The sequence below is a fragment of the Seriola aureovittata genome, chromosome 4, assembly GCF_021018895.1.
Source record: "Seriola aureovittata isolate HTS-2021-v1 ecotype China chromosome 4, ASM2101889v1, whole genome shotgun sequence".
Classification (NCBI taxonomy): domain Eukaryota; kingdom Metazoa; phylum Chordata; class Actinopteri; order Carangiformes; family Carangidae; genus Seriola; species Seriola aureovittata.
The window spans coordinates 174,569-184,568 of NC_079367.1; positions in this window are offsets into that span (position 1 = coordinate 174,569).

Below are 10,000 nucleotides of genomic sequence, written 5' to 3' on the forward strand. Positions count from 1 at the left end.
GTTAAATTAAAGGCTGCTTCACTGAACATGAACTCAGGTGAGTAACCATAGCACTTCTAATGCTCCCTGTTGAAGACTAAGGATATTTAAATTATGGCAGATATTGCTACCAATATAATAATAATAATAATAATAATAATATTTAAAAATTCTAAAAAAAGTTCTAAAATATGTACCACTGTGTCCTGAGGTTGTGCGGTGTATGGAACACAGGACATCACTCTCTTCCACACTGTGGCGCACCTCTGAGACCGTACAGTACATGGAATGTGGAAAAATACTTCTGAAGGATGCCAGACGAACCCGAATTGGACAAAAGGAGGACACCCTGGACTTCAAACCCTGATATAAGGTTATCCACGATCATTTACTGCACGATTACGCCAGACGGCAGGTGAGCCAAAACACTTAAAGGTCCATGTTAGGAAATCTATACTGTACAATACGGGGATAAAATCCTGAATATACCGAGAAAGAAAATTATTTTGATATTCAGTAGAGGAACGACCGTTATTTTAATCCTCTCATAACCAAGATTACTAAGGGAAATGTGATATTACACTTGACTATGGTAAAATTAAACCTGTTTTTTAACACCAGATTGAACCCGGACAGGGTCTTGGCCTTTAAATTCCATAACACTAAATACTGGACTGGACCCGTGACTGGAAAAATGACTATAAAACCAATCAAAGTCTAATCAGGATCTGAATACTCTTTGAAAAAAAGATCCAAACATTAAAGGATTATTGTGGAAATAATAATAATATAATCCTGATTATATACCAGACTGAAAACAACCTATAAACCTAATATAAACCAGTTTGAATCCCCAAAGGGAACTGAAAAATTAAGATATTAAACTATTATAAAACAGGATTATAACACAATTGGCTATGGGACACACCCTGAGACATGATCAACCTCGGGGGGGCCACCCTCAGGGGAGAATGTCTAGTGATAAACGGCCGAAACATTCGATGAGCCTGGGGTCCACTACTGATGATGTGTTCCAAAATTTAGAGGATTATTATTGTTGTTATTATTATTAATAACAACAATAAACAACACTGAAACAGACGTCTGAAAAGAAAAAAAGAGCACCTTTAATCAAGCATTTAAAACCCAGATTGGGGATATTTATTCAATAAAACAAAACTCATGGAACAAAACAGAACAACCAAAAAATAATGGAAAAATAAGAAATTAACTTCAAAGGAGAAACCTGACTAAAGCCTGATATGGACACAAAATTAAAACCAGGACACAATCTCTGGAAAGAGAAACTGAAACATAGAAATCCAAAAAAAACAACAATACTGAACCTAAAATTCCATAAGAAAAATAAAAAAAGAATAAAAAAAGAGAAGAAAGAAGAAAAAATAAACAAAGAAAAAAAGAGAAGAAAAAAAGAGAAGAGAAAAAAACATTTTACTCAAGACTTTAAAGCCCTGAATGGGAAAATGATTCAATAAAATCAACTCAAATTAACTCCAGGTGACAGATCTGACTGAAGACGGATGGAAGAAAAACTTAACCTTGACCTTGACCTCTTGACCTCTGAAAAAAACATTCCTTTATGGGACAAGGGTTGATAGGAACTGTGAACCGGTGACGACGGGCGTCGGCCAGTGCACTGCCTTTGGTCTCCCACTTTCAACTGCCCAGTCGTCGGACGAAGCAGGGGAGATCATCGAGATAATTAAAAAATCCTAACCCTGAGCCTAACCCTAACCCTAACCCTAACCCTAACCCTAACCCTAACCCTAACCCTAACCCTAACCCTAACCTCTCTCCCTCCCTCGCTCTCTCTCTCTCTCTCCTCTCTCTCTCTCCTCTCCCTCTCTCTCTCTCCCTCTCCTCTCCCTCTCTCTCTCTCTCTCTCTCTCTCCTCTCCCTCTCCCTCTCCTCTCCCTCTCTCTCTCTCTCTCTCTCTCTCTCTCTCTTCTCTCTCTCTCTCTCACACACACTCACGCTCCAGGAAATATGCATTTTTTAATAATTTGAATATTATTATGGAATTATGACAATATTATGTCCAAAAAACCCACTTCCGATCGTCGTAGAGACACAAGCCTGGTACCATCGGATTCCTGATCCTCACAAACCCCCAAGTGGATGTAAGTTTCAAGTCTCTAGCTCACTCAGAACAGCAGTTATTAACAAAAAACAACTTTTAAGACCTGCAATGCATTACTGGGTAATTTCCTGACAAAACCGTGAGTGAGAAGTAAAGGTAGAATGATCACTCTCAGACTGAATGCATGTTAAATTAAAGGCTACTTCACTGAACAACAACTTTTAAGACCTGCAATGCATTACTGGGTAATTTCCTGACAAAACCGTGAGTGAGAAGTATAGGTAGAATGATCACTCTCAGACTGAATGCATGTTAAATTAAAGGCTGCTTCACTGAACATGAACTCAGGTGAGTAACCATAGCACTTCTAATGCTCCCTGTTGAAGACTAAGGATATTTAAATTATGGCAGATATTGCTACCAATATAATAATAATAATAATAATAATAATATTTAAAAATTCTAAAAAAAGTTCTAAAATATGTACCACTGTGTCCTGAGGTTGTGCGGTGTATGGAACACAGGACATCACTCTCTTCCACACTGTGGCGCACCTCTGAGACCGTACAGTACATGGAATGTGGAAAAATACTTCTGAAGGATGCCAGACGAACCCGAATTGGACAAAAGGAGGACACCCTGGACTTCAAACCCTGATATAAGGTTATCCACGATCATTTACTGCACGATTACGCCGGACGGCAGGTGAGCCAAAACACTTAAAGGTCCATGTTAGGAAATCTATACTGTACAATACGGGGATAAAATCCTGAATATACCGAGAAAGAAAATTATTTTGATATTCAGTAGAGGAACGACCGTTATTTTAATCCTCTCATAACCAAGATTACTAAGGGAAATGTGATATTACACTTGACTATGGTAAAATTAAACCTGTTTTTTAACACCAGATTGAACCCGGACAGGGTCTTGGCCTTTAAATTCCATAACACTAAATACTGGACTGGACCCGTGACTGGAAAAATGACTATAAAACCAATCAAAGTCTAATCAGGATCTGAATACTCTTTGAAAAAAAGATCCAAACATTAAAGGATTATTGTGGAAATAATAATAATATAATCCTGATTATATACCAGACTGAAAACAACCTATAAACCTAATATAAACCAGTTTGAATCCCCAAAGGGAACTGAAAAATTAAGATATTAAACTATTATAAAACAGGATTATAACACAATTGGCTATGGGACACACCCTGAGACATGATCAACCTCGGGGGGGCCACCCTCAGGGGAGAATGTCTAGTGATAAACGGCCGAAACATTCGATGAGCCTGGGGTCCACTACTGATGATGTGTTCCAAAATTTAGAGGATTATTATTGTTGTTATTATTATTAATAACAACAATAAACAACACTGAAACAGACGTCTGAAAAGAAAAAAAGAGCACCTTTAATCAAGCATTTAAAACCCAGATTGGGGATATTTATTCAATAAAACAAAACTCATGGAACAAAACAGAACAACCAAAAAATAATGGAAAAATAAGAAATTAACTTCAAAGGAGAAACCTGACTAAAGCCTGATATGGACACAAAATTAAAACCAGGACACAATCTCTGGAAAGAGAAACTGAAACATAGAAATCCAAAAAAAACAACAATACTGAACCTAAAATTCCATAAGAAAAATAAAAAAAGAATAAAAAAAGAGAAGAAAGAAGAAAAAAATAAACAAAGAAAAAAAGAGAAGAAAAAAAGAGAAGAGAAAAAAACATTTTACTCAAGACTTTAAAGCCCTGAATGGGAAAATGATTCAATAAAATCAACTCAAATTAACTCCAGGTGACAGATCTGACTGAAGACGGATGGAAGAAAAACTTAACCTTGACCTTGACCTCTTGACCTCTGAAAAAAACATTCCTTTATGGGACAAGGGTTGATAGGAACTGTGAACCGGTGACGACGGGCGTCGGCCAGTGCACTGCCTTTGGTCTCCCACTTTCAACTGCCCAGTCGTCGGACGAAGCAGGGGAGATCATCGAGATAATTAAAAAATCCTAACCCAGCCAGAGCCTTTCGGACAGCCCGGTTTGCTATATACGCCAGGAAATCAACCCTCCCCTCTCTGTTTCTAAAAAAAAGGTCTTAACTTAACTTACCTCTATTATGGATATATAAAGAACTAGCGCTCTCTCACACACACACACACACACACCCTCTCTCTTCTCCCTGCTCTTCCCTCATGAAAATGAGGGAGTAGAGGGAGGTAGAGTGTTCAGCCCGGTCCGGCGGGGGAGAGTTCTAGCCCGAACAGGCTCCTCTCCCTAACTCTACCTCCTTCGTCCTCCTTATCCTAATCCTAAACACTCACCCTATGCCTCATCCTAAACCTAACCACTCACCCTATGCCTAAACCTAACCTTTGACCTCTGACCTTTAATCCTAACCCTGAGCCTTTACCCTAACCCTAACCTCTCTCCCTCCCTCGCTCTCTCTCTCTCTCCTCTCTCTCCCTCTTCCTCTCTCCCTCCCTCTCTCTCTTTTTCTCTTCCCCCCCCCCCCCTTTTTTTTCTCTCTCTCTCTCTCTCTTTTTTTTCTCTCTCTCTCACACACACATACAGACACACACACTCTCTCTTCTCCCCTCTCTTCCCTCATGAGAATGAGGGAGCAAGGGGAGATAGAGCATGCAGCCCGATCCGGCGGGGGAGAGTTCTAGCCCCGCACAGGCACCTCTCCCTAGCTCTATCTCCTTCACCCTCTTTATCCTAAACCTAACCACTCACCCTGTGCTCGCTCTCTCTCTCTCTCTCTCTCTTCTCTCTCTCTCTCTCCCTCTCCTCTCCTCTCTCTCTCTCTCTCCTCTCTCTCTCTCTCTCTCCTTCTCTCTCTCACACACACTCACGCTCCAGGAAATATGCATTTTTTAATAATTTGAATATTATTATGGAATTATGACAATATTATGTCCAAAAAACCCACTTCCGATCGTCGTAGAGACACAAGCCTGGTACCATCGGATTCCTGATCCTCACAAACCCCCAAGTGGATGTAAGTTTCAAGTCTCTAGCTCACTCAGAACAGCAGTTATTAACAAAAAACAACTTTTAAGACCTGCAATGCATTACTGGGTAATTTCCTGACAAAACCGTGAGTGAGAAGTAAAGGTAGAATGATCACTCTCAGACTGAATGCATGTTAAATTAAAGGCTACTTCACTGAACAACAACTTTTAAGACCTGCAATGCATTACTGGGTAATTTCCTGACAAAACCGTGAGTGAGAAGTATAGGTAGAATGATCACTCTCAGACTGAATGCATGTTAAATTAAAGGCTGCTTCACTGAACATGAACTCAGGTGAGTAACCATAGCACTTCTAATGCTCCCTGTTGAAGACTAAGGATATTTAAATTATGGCAGATATTGCTACCAATATAATAATAATAATAATAATAATAATATTTAAAAATTCTAAAAAAAGTTCTAAAATATGTACCACTGTGTCCTGAGGTTGTGCGGTGTATGGAACACAGGACATCACTCTCTTCCACACTGTGGCGCACCTCTGAGACCGTACAGTACATGGAATGTGGAAAAATACTTCTGAAGGATGCCAGACGAACCCGAATTGGACAAAAGGAGGACACCCTGGACTTCAAACCCTGATATAAGGTTATCCACGATCATTTACTGCACGATTACGCCGGACGGCAGGTGAGCCAAAACACTTAAAGGTCCATGTTAGGAAATCTATACTGTACAATACGGGGATAAAATCCTGAATATACCGAGAAAGAAAATTATTTTGATATTCAGTAGAGGAACGACCGTTATTTTAATCCTCTCATAACCAAGATTACTAAGGGAAATGTGATATTACACTTGACTATGGTAAAATTAAACCTGTTTTTTAACACCAGATTGAACCCGGACAGGGTCTTGGCCTTTAAATTCCATAACACTAAATACTGGACTGGACCCGTGACTGGAAAAATGACTATAAAACCAATCAAAGTCTAATCAGGATCTGAATACTCTTTGAAAAAAAGATCCAAACATTAAAGGATTATTGTGGAAATAATAATAATATAATCCTGATTATATACCAGACTGAAAACAACCTATAAACCTAATATAAACCAGTTTGAATCCCCAAAGGGAACTGAAAAATTAAGATATTAAACTATTATAAAACAGGATTATAACACAATTGGCTATGGGACACACCCTGAGACATGATCAACCTCGGGGGGGCCACCCTCAGGGGAGAATGTCTAGTGATAAACGGCCGAAACATTCGATGAGCCTGGGGTCCACTACTGATGATGTGTTCCAAAATTTAGAGGATTATTATTGTTGTTATTATTATTAATAACAACAATAAACAACACTGAAACAGACGTCTGAAAAGAAAAAAAGAGCACCTTTAATCAAGCATTTAAAACCCAGATTGGGGATATTTATTCAATAAAACAAAACTCATGGAACAAAACAGAACAACCAAAAAATAATGGAAAAATAAGAAATTAACTTCAAAGGAGAAACCTGACTAAAGCCTGATATGGACACAAAATTAAAACCAGGACACAATCTCTGGAAAGAGAAACTGAAACATAGAAATCCAAAAAAAACAACAATACTGAACCTAAAATTCCATAAGAAAAATAAAAAAAGAATAAAAAAAGAGAAGAAAAAAAGAGAAGAAAGAAGAAAAAATAAACAAAGAAAAAAAGAGAAGAAAAAAAGAGAAGAAAAAAAGAGAAGAGAAAAAAACATTTTACTCAAGACTTTAAAGCCCTGAATGGGAAAATGATTCAATAAAATCAACTCAAATTAACTCCAGGTGACAGATCTGACTGAAGACGGATGGAAGAAAAACTTAACCTTGACCTTGACCTCTTGACCTCTGAAAAAAACATTCCTTTATGGGACAAGGGTTGATAGGAACTGTGAACCGGTGACGACGGGCGTCGGCCAGTGCACTGCCTTTGGTCTCCCACTTTCAACTGCCCAGTCGTCGGACGAAGCAGGGGAGATCATCGAGATAATTAAAAAATCCTAACCCAGCCAGAGCCTTTCGGACAGCCCGGTTTGCTATATACGCCAGGAAATCAACCCTCCCCTCTCTGTTTCTAAAAAAAAGGTCTTAACTTAACTTACCTCTATTATGGATATATAAAGAACTAGCGCTCTCTCACACACACACACACACACACCCTCTCTCTTCTCCCTGCTCTTCCCTCATGAAAATGAGGGAGTAGAGGGAGGTAGAGTGTTCAGCCCGGTCCGGCGGGGGAGAGTTCTAGCCCGAACAGGCTCCTCTCCCTAACTCTACCTCCTTCGTCCTCCTTATCCTAATCCTAAACACTCACCCTATGCCTCATCCTAAACCTAACCACTCACCCTATGCCTAAACCTAACCTTTGACCTCTGACCTTTAATCCTAACCCTGAGCCTTTACCCTAACCCTAACCTCTCTCCCTCCCTCGCTCTCTCTCTCTCTCCTCTCTCTCTCTCTCTCCCTCTCCCTCTCCTCTCCCTCTCTCTCTTTTTCTCTCCCCCCCCCCCCTTTTTTTTCTCTCTCTCTCTCTCTCTTTTTTTTCTCTCTCTCTCACACACACATACAGACACACACACTCTCTCTTCTCCCCTCTCTTCCCTCATGAGAATGAGGGAGCAAGGGGAGATAGAGCATGCAGCCCGATCCGGCGGGGGAGAGTTCTAGCCCCGCACAGGCACCTCTCCCTAGCTCTATCTCCTTCACCCTCTTTATCCTAAACCTAACCACTCACCCTGTGCTCGCTCTCTCTCTCTCTCTCTCTCTCTCTCCTCTCCCTCTCCCTCTCCTCTCCCTCTCTCTCTCTCTCTCTCTCTCTCTCTCTCTCCTTCTCTCTCTCACACACACTCACGCTCCAGGAAATATGCATTTTTTAATAATTTGAATATTATTATGGAATTATGACAATATTATGTCCAAAAAACCCACTTCCGATCGTCGTAGAGACACAAGCCTGGTACCATCGGATTCCTGATCCTCACAAACCCCCAAGTGGATGTAAGTTTCAAGTCTCTAGCTCACTCAGAACAGCAGTTATTAACAAAAAACAACTTTTAAGACCTGCAATGCATTACTGGGTAATTTCCTGACAAAACCGTGAGTGAGAAGTAAAGGTAGAATGATCACTCTCAGACTGAATGCATGTTAAATTAAAGGCTACTTCACTGAACAACAACTTTTAAGACCTGCAATGCATTACTGGGTAATTTCCTGACAAAACCGTGAGTGAGAAGTATAGGTAGAATGATCACTCTCAGACTGAATGCATGTTAAATTAAAGGCTGCTTCACTGAACATGAACTCAGGTGAGTAACCATAGCACTTCTAATGCTCCCTGTTGAAGACTAAGGATATTTAAATTATGGCAGATATTGCTACCAATATAATAATAATAATAATAATAATAATATTTAAAAATTCTAAAAAAAGTTCTAAAATATGTACCACTGTGTCCTGAGGTTGTGCGGTGTATGGAACACAGGACATCACTCTCTTCCACACTGTGGCGCACCTCTGAGACCGTACAGTACATGGAATGTGGAAAAATACTTCTGAAGGATGCCAGACGAACCCGAATTGGACAAAAGGAGGACACCCTGGACTTCAAACCCTGATATAAGGTTATCCACGATCATTTACTGCACGATTACGCCGGACGGCAGGTGAGCCAAAACACTTAAAGGTCCATGTTAGGAAATCTATACTGTACAATACGGGGATAAAATCCTGAATATACCGAGAATGAAAATTATTTTGATATTCAGTAGAGGAACGACCGTTATTTTAATCCTCTCATAACCAAGATTACTAAGGGAAATGTGATATTACACTTGACTATGGTAAAATTAAACCTGTTTTTTAACACCAGATTGAACCCGGACAGGGTCTTGGCCTTTAAATTCCATAACACTAAATACTGGACTGGACCCGTGACTGGAAAAATGACTATAAAACCAATCAAAGTCTAATCAGGATCTGAATACTCTTTGAAAAAAAGATCCAAACATTAAAGGATTATTGTGGAAATAATAATAATATAATCCTGATTATATACCAGACTGAAAACAACCTATAAACCTAATATAAACCAGTTTGAATCCCCAAAGGGAACTGAAAAATTAAGATATTAAACTATTATAAAACAGGATTATAACACAATTGGCTATGGGACACACCCTGAGACATGATCAACCTCGGGGGGGCCACCCTCAGGGGAGAATGTCTAGTGATAAACGGCCGAAACATTCGATGAGCCTGGGGTCCACTACTGATGATGTGTTCCAAAATTTAGAGGATTATTATTGTTGTTATTATTATTAATAACAACAATAAACAACACTGAAACAGACGTCTGAAAAGAAAAAAAGAGCACCTTTAATCAAGCATTTAAAACCCAGATTGGGGATATTTATTCAATAAAACAAAACTCATGGAACAAAACAGAACAACCAAAAAATAATGGAAAAATAAGAAATTAACTTCAAAGGAGAAACCTGACTAAAGCCTGATATGGACACAAAATTAAAACCAGGACACAATCTCTGGAAAGAGAAACTGAAACATAGAAATCCAAAAAAAACAACAATACTGAACCTAAAATTCCATAAGAAAAATAAAAAAAGAATAAAAAAAGAGAAGAAAGAAGAAAAAAATAAACAAAGAAAAAAAGAGAAGAAAAAAAGAGAAGAAAGAAGAAAAAAATAAACAAAGAAAAAAAGAGAAGAGAAAAAAACATTTTACTCAAGACTTTAAAGCCCTGAATGGGAAAATGATTCAATAAAATCAACTCAAATTAACTCCAGGTGACAGATCTGACTGAAGACGGATGGAAGAAAAACTTAACCTTGACCTTGACCTCTTGACCTCTGAAAAAAACATTCCTTTATGGGACAA